Source organism: Aotus nancymaae, unplaced genomic scaffold (assembly GCF_030222135.1).
Source record: "Aotus nancymaae isolate 86718 unplaced genomic scaffold, 86718_ANA_hifiasm-v0.15.2.pri h1tg000008l, whole genome shotgun sequence".
Classification (NCBI taxonomy): Eukaryota; Metazoa; Chordata; class Mammalia; order Primates; family Aotidae; genus Aotus; species Aotus nancymaae.
This window is the reverse complement of record NW_026988419.1, coordinates 29,386,687-29,398,569: the sequence shown is the minus strand read 5'-3', so window position 1 is coordinate 29,398,569 and position 11,883 is coordinate 29,386,687. Positions and strand designations below refer to the sequence as shown.

General features: G+C 39.9%; 1 pseudogene; it reads right to left on the bottom strand.

The window, feature by feature from the left end:
* Positions 1-2,101: 2,101 nt before the first annotated feature.
* On the bottom strand, positions 2,102-10,948 carry LOC135273576 (large ribosomal subunit protein uL30-like; annotated as a pseudogene).
* Positions 10,949-11,883: the final 935 nt, after the last annotated feature.

Here is an 11,883-nt window from a genome sequence, read left to right as displayed (position 1 = left end):
TGTATACCTAGGTAACAATCCTGCACTATCTGCACATGTACCCCCAGAACTTAAAGTATAATAAAAAAAATGATAAAAAACACCGAAAACTACAAAAAGATAAATTGGAGAAAACTTGAATAAATTGGGAGATATAAGCCATGCTAATTAATTGGAAGATGCCAATTGAATCAACAAAATGCCAATCAAAATCCCAGTGGGATTTTTAGTATAAATTCACAAGATACTTCTAAAATTTATATGAAACTGCAAAGGAAATAAATGAAAATAAAAAAATAAAAAGGAAAGTTGGTAGATTTATGCTATCTGATTTAAGACTTCCTAAAAAGCTATAGTAATTCAAGAAAGTATGACATTGGCATAAAGATAGACATGGGGATTGACATATCACACATATACAGTCAATTGATTTTTAAGATTGGGGCAAGCAAAATTCAGCAGGGGGCTGAGGGGCAGAGTTTAATTTCTTCTGGGAATAGCAAAATGTGAGGGAGTTTATATGCAAATAGCTCTGTAATAATTGGCTGTTTGGAAAAATTGAACTTTGCCCCTTATCTCACACCATACTCAAAAATTAACTCAAGGCCAGGAGCAGTGGCTCACACCTGTAATCTCAGCACTTTGGGAGGCCAAGGTGGGCGGATTACCTGAGGTCAGGAGTTCGAGACCATCCTGGTCAACATGGTGAAACCCCATCACTACTAAAAATGCAAAAATTAGCTGGGCATGGTGGCACATGCCTGTATTCCCAGCTACTTGGGAGGCTGAGACAGGAGAATCGCTTGAACCCAGGTGGAGGTTGCAGTGAGCTGAGATCAAGCTGGTGTACTCCATCCTGGGCGACAGAGTAAGACTCCATCTCAAAAAACAACAACAACAACAAAACTCAAAATGGATTATAAACTTAAATAAAATAATCAAAACTATAAATCTCCTACAAGGAAGCATAAGACAAAATTTCATGACTTAAAGATATCTTAGGAAGGAAATCAAAATATAAAATATGGTAAAAATTATAATTTAGACTTCATAAATTGGACTTTTTCTTTTTCAAACATACTATTAAGAAAATAAAAAGACAAGTCATAGGCTGATAGAAAATATTGTTAATACCTATATCTTACAAGGTACTTGTATCCAGAAGATTCAATAATTAGAAGAAAAACATCCCAATTAAAAATGGGCACAAGATTTGAAGATGCCAATTGGTATATATACACTTCACAAAAGATATATATACAGCCAACAAACATGAAATAGATGTTTCCTTCTCTCTGACTACCCTTTTTCCTATAGTACCACTGATTCACTGCCATGGTCCTTGGCCACATTAATGTGGGTCTAGACTAAGTATTGTGTTCAGAAAACAGTTTTGCCTGAGATCTCTTTAAGGGCTGGGATTTGTTTGATTTCTAAATTTTATGGGTATAGTGCTAAAATCCAAGGCAGCAGTGTTTGAAGGAATCTAGATTCTACCAGCTATCTAAGCCTGAGCCCTTTAGCTGAGCCTAAGTGGAATAATAACTTGGGGAGAAAGAATTAAGAACATTAATGCTTTTGCACATTAGATTATTTGGACTTTAACTTGCAAGAGAATTTAATCTTTGGACTTCCATTTCTTCTGGGAATTTCACAATGTGAGGGAGTTTATGTGCAAATTTTGGGAATCTTTATGTTGTTAGAAATTTATTAGTGGAAAGTATTAATGTTGCCATTTAATCATCTTGTATAACCTCTGGTGAGCTATATTGGGGAGCAGAGTTGGGCATAATTTGGGATGGGAAATAGAAGAGGGAGAAAACCTTCAGCCCTAGATACAGTGCAGCTGTGGAGTTAATCTAATTAATGTACTATCTGGGAGCAATTTTATGTTTCTCATCAGCAGTCACAGGAGGAGACCAAATAAGCAGTAGGTAGTCTTGAAGAAGCAGCCCATGAAGGTGAGAATAGGACTGTTTTGATGAATAGCTGGTCTCCTCCCTTGCAGAGGAGAGTCACATTCTTCACTGATATACTTCAAGGTTAATTCCAAAGGGTAAGAGGAAAAAAAGGGGAAATGATTGGGGAACTTCCCCCTCCCCCTCAATCTTTTTTTGTTTTTTCAATTTGAGAGCAGGTACTGTTTATTAACTGACCAGCCAAGAGATCGAGCAATCAAAGCGTTATCTGTCAAAGCAATTCGCTTCTTTTTGATTTTGCCATAGCCACGTTTGTAGATTAGTTCATTTACTGACTTCAGATTTGGGTACCCAAATGCAATATATGGCTCTACAATCCTCAGCATGTTAATTGAAGCCTTGTTGAGCTTCACAAAAGTTCCATTGAAGATTTGATGAAGGCGAAGAAGCTGCAATGGCCCCCACCCCACAACAGACCCCAGTATGTGATGTTCCCCTCCCTGTGTCCATGTGTTCTCATTGTTTAACACCTACTTGTGAGTGAGACCTTTGGGCTCACACCATTGATATCTCTGATCCTGATGACAATCACCAGTTTGGGTTCTGCAGGTACATAGAAGTTGCCAGCTTTCCTTGCCATCCTTGCCATTTGAATTACAGTTCTGTACATCTGCCTGTATTACTTGTGATAGTACTTCATTTCTTCACAGATAAGCTTCCTCCTTGCCTTTTGAAGATCTTTTGGGCAAACATCTTTCTCAGGCTCTTGATCTTCTGCTCTGCGAAATTCCTTTGCTTTTTCTTAAGGGTTTCTGGCAGAGCAGAAACCTTCTTCTTCTCTTCTACATTCTTCGTGGTTCCAGCTGGAAAAAGAGGCTGTTTTTTTTTTTTTTTTTTTGAGACGGAGTTTCACTCTTGTTACCCAGGCTGGAGTACAATGGCACGATCTCAGCTCACCGCAACCTCCGCCTCCTGGGTTCAGGCAATTCTCCTGCCTCAGCCTCCTGAGTAGCTGGGATTACAGGCATGCGCCACCATGCCGAGCTAATTTTTTGTATTTTTAGTAGAGACAGGGTTTCACCATGTTGACCAGGATAGTCTCGATCTCTTGACCTCGTGATCCACCCACCTAGGCCTCCCAAAGTTTTTTTTTTTTTTTTTTTTTTAATTGGAGAATCCTTAGCTAACACACGTTGTTTTGTTTTGTTTTGTTTTGTTTTGTTTTGTTTGAGACGGAGTCTTGCTCTGTCGTCCAGGCTGTAGTGCAATGGTGCTATCTTGGCTCACTGCAACCTCTACCTCCCAGCTTCAAGCAATTCTTCTGCTTCAGCTTCCTGGGTAGCTGGGATTACAGGCACGCACTGCCACGCCTGGCTAATTTTTAGTGTTTTTAGTAGAGACGGGGTTTCACCATGTTGGCCAGGATGGTCTTGATCTCCTGACCTCTTGATCTGCCCATCTTGGCCTCCCAAAATGCTGGAATTACAGGCGTGAGCCACTGCTCCCAGCCCATCCTTGTCTTTGACCAGAAGGAGACATCCATCGGTTCATGTTTATCTGTTTGATGGAACTGGTCTATTACAAATTCCAAGCACTGGGATGTAAATGTCCATTATTTTCTCTATCACTGTGAGGCAGAGATCCTGGATAGTGTCTGATTTTTCAGATCCAAGTTTTTCTCTTCCATGGGCTTTCCATAGATCTCACTAGAGTATGAATGGGAGGTAGTATAGTAGAGAGTATCAGTATACCTTTTTATTGTACAAATTAGCCACTGTATTAATCCATTTTCACACTGATGATAAAGACATTCCTGAGACTGGGCAATTTACAGAAGAAAGAGGTTTAATTGGACGTACAGTTCCATGTGGCTGAGGAAGCCTCACAATCATGGCAGAAGGCAAGGAGGAGCAAGTTACATCTTACATGGATAGCAGCAGGCAAAGAGAGCTTGTGCAGGAAACTTTGCCTTATAAAGCCATTAGATTTGTGAGACTTTTTCACTGTCAAGAGAACAACACAGGAAAGACCTACCCCCATGATTCAACTATCTCCCACCAGGTCCCTCCCACAATGTGTGGGAATTATGGGAGTACAATTCAAAATTAGATTTGGGTGGGGACACAGAGCCACATATCAGCCTTTATAGTATCATATCTAAAATCCTAGAAAGGGGAATGTGTTGGAGCTCTCAAAATGTGAAGGACAGATACATGTATATATTTTCACCTGGGAAAACAGCCCCTCTACCACCTAAATGACAAAGCCAAACTTTCTTTGCTTAGAACTTTTCCATGAACTTCAAATGGGGATCTGGCATTATAAAGAGATTCAGATTGTCTTAAGGACCCATACTTACCATCCATTATTTCCTCCAGACAAATTACTACAGTAATTTTTTAGTATTAATACATATATAGGTGTCCTGACACATTGATTGCCCCATGTTGTGATCCCTTTCTATATTCTGCTTGTTGCATGCATAACTAGAGAGGCTTGAGGTATATTCACAGGGGCCCCAGGGCCAACTTCTATCTACCTATTGAAATGTATAGGTATACATTTGTCAAGATTAAACTGATGGTGATTTTCATATAGTTGTTTCATTCTTAGGACAAAGCTAATGAAAGTGTCAAATTGCTTTTCAGTACAGACCTATTCATGTTATAACTAGTAAAACTTATCTGTAATAATAATAATATTGCTCTTGTTATTTTTAATAACTAATAAAAATATTACTAGCCTTTATAGTGTTATATCTAAAATTTGATCTTCATTTTTATGTCTCCCATTGAAAGTCTATTTCTCAATTGGTTTTTAACTCATGTAGGGAGTAGGAGAGTTATTTTTTGGATTATTTTGAACCAGAGGAATCAGTGCAAAATCGCAAAAATAGGGAGTAGGGTTTGTTGGAGACCAGGGACTTAAATGCATGACAGTGTGGTGAGCCAAGAGCCAGGACATGTAGTTTGCAGCCAAACAATGGTCAAGGCTTTAGATTTAATTTTTTATAATCAAATGGAGGGAGCATTGGAGGTGTTTCAACAGGGCAGAAACATTTCCAGACATGAGTTTTCCAAAGAATAATCTGACAGCTGGATGTAAATTGACTAAGGACAGGTGAAAGGAGATTGTCATTAGGAGAGAAGACACTGAGGAAATAAAGGCAAGAAAAGATGACAATATTGTAGAGGAGTAACCAATAGAAGTTGTCAGATGATTCTCTGTTGAGGATGAAGGAAGTAGAGTTGTCAAAATAATAAAGTCACTCAGTCTTGGCAGTTTAAAACAAGAGTAAGCAAACTTTTTCTGTAAAGGGCAGATAGATGTATTTTAGGTTTTGTGAGCCATATAATCTCTATGGCAATTATTCAATGCTACCATTGTAGCATGAAAGACCCAGTAGACAACGCAGAAACAAAGGACAAGGCTGTGTGTCAATAAAACATTATTTACTTGAACATCTGGCCTACTGGCTGTGATTTGCTGACCCCTGGTTTAGAGGGTTATGGTACCAGTGCTGGTTATTAAATTATTGCCTGTGAGTTCTAAATTCACTCTCTTGTCCCTGCCCTGGGATGCTGTGGCTGAAACTCTGCAAACCATGTTTCTGTTTTGCCAGCTGCTTCCCATGAGGTCTGGAGCAGGGAGAATGGGCACAGTTCTTCCTGTTTTGCTTGCTGTTTTTGTCAGGATCACAACAATGATTTTTGCACTTGGACACCACAATGCATTCTGATTTCCAGTTGGTTCTCACATTCCTGAAATGCAGCTGTGATTGAGCTGCCTCAGAAACACCAGCTGGTTGGCACTCTTTCCTCAGAGGTTTGTGTCTCGGCATCACAAGTTTCCTCCTCTGAGCTTCTGAGGCACCAGCACCAACTGGGCAGTGCCCTCTCCCCAGATCCAAGATTCTAGGTCCTGATATCCCTGATCTCTACCCGCTGCACTACCAGCCCCAGGAGTGGTAGCTGCTTTTTGCAGTCACTATTTACCTCGCTGTTTCCTTTGTTTTGCCCTTTCAATCCTCTAATGCCTGTTTAACTTATTCCTCATATTAAATTCTTCCTATTGAAGTAAGTGGTATGGTTTTCATTCTTCTGACTGAACCCTGATCAATGTAGAAGTATATTCTGTTAAAATAGGGTTATACCTAGGGATATAGATAGAAAGTACAAGAAGTGTAGTCTTGAAGTCTTGATATGTTGTGTCTATTTTTAGAAATGACGAGTTTGATATCCTGACAAATGGACCAGTTACAGAGTCCTTCCTGGCCATTGGATATTGAATGGCAGGGATATGTTATTCAGATGGCAGGGTTGTTTGCATGAGTAGAAAACATTAACTAGGTAAGTATAGCTGGAGTGGAGAAGACAGAAATGGGAATCATCTTCATTTCTGAGCGATAATGAAGAAGAGACAATGAACATGACTTTAAAAAAATTGTCTTAAAGGCAGAAGGAAGCCTGCAGAAGACAAGAAGCAAAGAGTGAGTTTTAAGGAGAAGATGGTCAGGATAAGCAAATCCTATATGTTTTAAGGTAGATTATTGGTGACTTACCAGAGGATAGTTTCAATGAAAGAGCAAAGTTAGAACCGGAAGAGTTAGTTGGTGAGAGAAGTGGGACGAGAAAGAACTATCTATTTTTCGGGGGGGCATGGGGGCTTTTTTTAAGTAAAGTTTTTGATGGTAAAAAGAAGGTGAATGACTATGTAGAGATTTATGAATCAAAATAAACCATATCAAAAAATTTCATTGCACTTGAGGAAATTTCTAGGTAGAGAAGAGGTTATCAGTGGTGAGGGGTAATGGAATATGCATAGGATAAAGAAGTATGTAAATGGAGAAGTGAGGGTGAGTGAGGATGAGTGGGATGCAAACTGCAATTGATAGAAAGGTAGGGTACCTCTTTCTCTGAGTTCCAGATAAATTGAGATGTGTGGAGGAGAAAAGCTCAACTTGTTTTGTGAACTGAAACTGTCCTAATTCCTTGTCCCTGGTTTAAACAATAATAGGACCAGATAGAGTTTCCAATTCCTCTGCTAAACAATGCTAAGACCAAGCAACACTAATAGCTGCTTTTTCAGGAAATGCATGCTCGTGGTTGATGAGACTGTGGACCACCCTGCCCAGATCCCTCTTCAGGGAAAGACTTCTGCCCTCTCTGCTGGGAATGCTGCTGGGAGAAAGCCTTTATTCTTCATTCCGCTCAGGGGTTGCTTAGCTGCAGAAAGCTGCTTTGCTCAGGGCACTTCCTTTCAGGTGCAGCCTATGTCCTATAGCATGGCCCAATGTGGGGCATTTCTGATGGGTCATTTTAAATCCAGAGCTCCCTGGGTTGGGGGTAGGCATTGATTAAGACTGCACCATAGCTTGACTTCTCCCTCTGGGCAATGTGGAGTGAAGCTGCATTGTGAAGGCTGCATCACAGCTTGAATTCTCCCTCTGATCAATGTGGCTTCCTCCCCTTCTGTTCCACAGGTGTAATCTCAAAGGTGCTTCCTAACAACCATCCTGAATACTAAGTTGCCCCAAGCAGGCTTCATGGATAACTCAACCTATAATGCCAGCTCAGTGGCTTACTTCTGACAGCTTGCCCAGCAAGAACGGCATGATGCCCTGCCTCCCTGTGTCCACCGTGTCAATTTATTTGGTCACACACTCTCCCCAGTCCCAACTAGTTTTCTGCCTTGTACTACCTACCTTAAAGTCACCCAGCCTAGACTCCAGAACTCTGTAGATAACCTGCCTTGATTGTTTATTTTGAGACTGTTCTCCCTTACTTCAACAAGTTTAATAAACTTAGCTTTTCTTGGGTAACAGGTTTTTCTGGTGGTCTTCTAGAGAGTTGATAGTGAAACATTTTCATCAGATGTCATTTCTCTCTATCTCTCTTTTTCAGATGGAGTTTTGCTCCTGTTGCCCAGGCTGGAGTGCAATGGCGCCATCTCGGCTCATCGCAAACTCTGCCTCCTGGGTTCAAGCAATTCTGCCTCAGTCTCCCTAGTAGCTGGGATTACAGGCATTTGCCACCATACCTGGCTAATTTTTTAGTATTTTTAATAGACGGGGTTTCACCATGTTGGTCAGGCTGGTCTCAAACTCCAGACTTTAGGTGATCCACCTGCCTCAGCCTCTCAAAGTGCTGGGATTACAGTCGTGAGCCACTGTACCTGGCCTGCTGTTTCTAAGTTTTAGACAGTCTGGTAGCTTCAGGGAAAGAAGAAAAGTTTGGAAAATATATATTGTTTGCCAATGTCATAAGAAAATTAACCCTAAAAGTTAACGTTTTTTGTCTTGACTTGGGATGGAGAGCAGGCAGTTCTACTAACTTGGGCTCGGTTGGCCTGTTATAGCCTGATCAGGGTTGCAGCTTCTGTCTTCACTTCGCACTTTGTAATTAGTGTTCTCTACAGACCTTATTGCTCTGATGGAGAAAGTGGAGTCCCTGATTAATGCTTTGATTCGGGTGTCATTTGTTTCCTTGGTGCCAAGGCCCTTTTTGATTCTGAGCATTCTCATCTTTCCTTTCCTCCCTCTCTTAGGCTTCTCGTCCCACCTCCATGATCCTCAGGTGCCCACAGGGTCATTAAGACACGCTTGTAGCCACAGAAAGCTTTTTTCTCTTCCTTGTGTGAAATATGTTGATAAGAGCTTAGGAACACATAGACAAATACAATAACTTTCCTTTTCAATAATCCTAGAGATACCACAAAAACAATTATATGTGAGATGAACTTTGATGTACTCAAATATATTATGACCTCAAGAAGAAATGTAATCCAGTCTCCTGCCTTCTACTTCATTCTCAGAGATGGGTATTTTCTGTGGGTTTTCAGTAGTTCTCACTAGAATGTATTTCTTATTTGTTGAAATTTAATTTCTTTTTGCTGTTAATGAAAATAATTCATGCAACTATTACTGAAGGCCTGCTAGGACAGATCCACTAACCCTTGCATGATGTCATGTTTCATCCTGGAAGATGGTTAGCAAACCTCTTCTCCATCTTCTCTTCTTTAGACTAAATGGACCTGATTTCTTTCCTTTATACAATTTCCAAAAGACAATTTTAATTTCTCTCTTTTGAATGCACTGTTGGTAAAGGAAGAGGTGGGGCATTAAGTCAAGCTCAACCCACAAAAGAACCTTAACTCAGACTACCAGCCTGACTTTTTAAACTTTTGAATATAGGCTTACTTGAAGTCACTTGGGTTTTCCCTTTTGCAATTATCTTCATCATCAAGTGCATACACTGGTGCCTTGAGGCACTAAATATTACAATTTCAAGCACCCTACTCAACCCAAGCTCTCCCTGCTGTGCCCTTAAAAAGTGCTTTGAATAATGACTTCTTTTCCTCTGGGTAGATACCCAGTAGTGGGATTGCTGGGTCAAATGGTAGTTCTACTTTTAGCTCTTTAAGGAATCTCCACATATGCTTTGTTTTTCATAGCAGCTGTACTAGTCTCCACACGTGCTTTGTTTTTCATAGCAGCTGTACTAGTCTCCACACGTGCTTTGTTTTTCATAGCAGCTGTACTAGTTTACATTCCCACCAGCAGTGCAGATGTATTTCCTGATCGCTGCATCCACACCAACATCTACTGTGTTTTGATTCTTTGATTATGGCTATTCTTGCAGGAGTAAGGTGGTATCGCACTGGTTTTGATTTGCATTTCCCTGATCATTAGGGATGTTGAGCATTTTTTCATATGTTTGTTGGCCATTTGTGCATTATTTTGAGAATTGTGGGATCTAAGATATGAGGATTCAAAGGCATAAGAATGATACAACAGACTTTGGGGGAGGAGTGGGAGGTGGGCGAGGTATTAAAGACAACAAATATGGTGCAGTGTATACTGCTCGGGTGATGGGTGCACCAGGATCTCAGAAATCTCCACTAAAGAACTTACTCACGTAATCAAATATCACCTGAACCCTAGTAACTTATGGAAAAATAAAATTAAAAAAGAAAAAAAAAGTGCCTTGAGGCACAGCTTTCTAAATAGGGGCTGTTTAGAAACCATTTTTGCTTAGAGGTATAGTGAAGGTAGAGCACAATGCTCAGAAGAGATAAAAAGACTAAGTTCTGATGCTACAATCTAGAAACTCTGCCACCCCCACAAAGAACAAAACAGAAGCTCTTGCTAAGCACTTTTTCCATAGTGTAACTTATTTTTGTAAAGAAGTGGATCAAATACATATACATCTGTTAAAAAAAGGACAAACCTGAATTTTAAAATGACACCTTCTTTAGAAAAAAGGCTAGGACACATTTTTAAATTACATGCTTGAAAGAAAGTTTACAAAGTGGTCATATAATTTTCACTAAAATTTTGCCTAAAGTTAGTACAATTTCTATTCTCATAATTATGAGCTTTTTGGCTTTTGCATTTCACATCTCTTCATTTTCCCACAGTTATTACTAGGTGTGAACTTTCCAGTTTCTATGTATTACCCGCTTCAAATCCTGCAACCTCTCTGTATTCGAGGAGGGAGAGTGGGGCATGCACTAAGTGATCCTGGACTGAAACCTGGGGGTGTTACAGGTCAGGCCACTACATCTCACCCCACTTATGACCAATCCCATTTGTTTGAAGCCTTGCACATACCTTTTCTTACCTGTAAAACATGTTACATTTTGTCTGTGTATGTATTCTCACACTCAGTCATTTCACTGCCAGTCAAACATACCAGAGGTCTCAGTTTCCTCTGCAGAAGGGTTTCTTTACTCACCCATCTGTGGGCTCATGGCTGAGGCCTCCATAACAAAAGAAAGATTAACAAGAAAAAAGCGTGCAGATGTATTTATTATAAATTTTATATGACATCGGAATCTCCAGAAATGAAGACCTGAAGAAAGGAAGAAAGTTGAGCATTTTTATGCTTAGGTTTGGTGAACAGTGGACAGTCGTTGAGGAAGTGTGATTGGCCAAAGGGAGTCTGATCTAGTGGTAACAAACTGGGGAACTTACCAAGGACTGTTTGTTCAGATTCTTCTCTGTGTCCTGTGTCTTCAGAGGTATGGATGTTTTTTTCCTCTCTAGGCATAGGGAGGTACCACTTGAATGAGGATCTTATGACCTGCTTCATGGGAGAAAGGTCTGAGAAATTCAGAGAGTGGCCTTTCCACTGCTGCTGTTTTCTCAAGTGCCAAAGTGCCAAATTTTGGGATAGTGTGGCTGGAACCCCATCACCTCATTAAAAAAATAGTTGCGAAAGTCTCGTCTATCTCTAAAGTTTTACTGTTCTATCATTTTAAAATCTTTAGCTCAATCCGCAGGATTTAAATTTCAGCATTTCCTTAAAATCTTTACTGGGTAATAACTTTGAGGGTTATATGAGTGTGTATTGTTTTAGTTCACTGATGAAGCCATGCCCTTTAGCTCTTTATTCCACACAGGTGGGTGTGAGGACAATCCTGTGTTTACGAAAGTACCATAGATTATGTTTGCAAGATGATTTGTACCTTTAGAAATTTTTGGGGGGTATGATGTTGTACTTCTGAGTGCCCCACAGTTAACCATTTCACAATTTCCTTCTCTGATTTCTGGGAAACTCCTAAATTTTTCAAAAGTCACTGTGGAAACCACCCATATCACAAGATATTTTCTATCTTCATCTTCTACCCTTTGACAACGTGCTGAGGAGGAAATAGTCTGTTTAGATTTTACTTCAATTTGGGAGTTCCTGTTTTTCCATTATTCATATTTTTATATTGTGACTTTCATTTTTTTTTTTTCCTTTGAAATTTAGATGGGGTAAAGGGGATTGCCCCTATGAGAATGGATAGGAAGGAACGACTTTGTAAATGAAAACAAGCAGTTTTTATTTGTGGCAATGCTACGTGGGGAACATGTTGAATTAGTAACCACCCAATTCTTAGGTTTCTAGAACAAGAATATATGTGACACAAGCCTCTCATGTTGTTTCAAAGAAAAAACTTTAAAAAAAGTCATAGATGGGAGTAAAAATGCTTCCTGGAC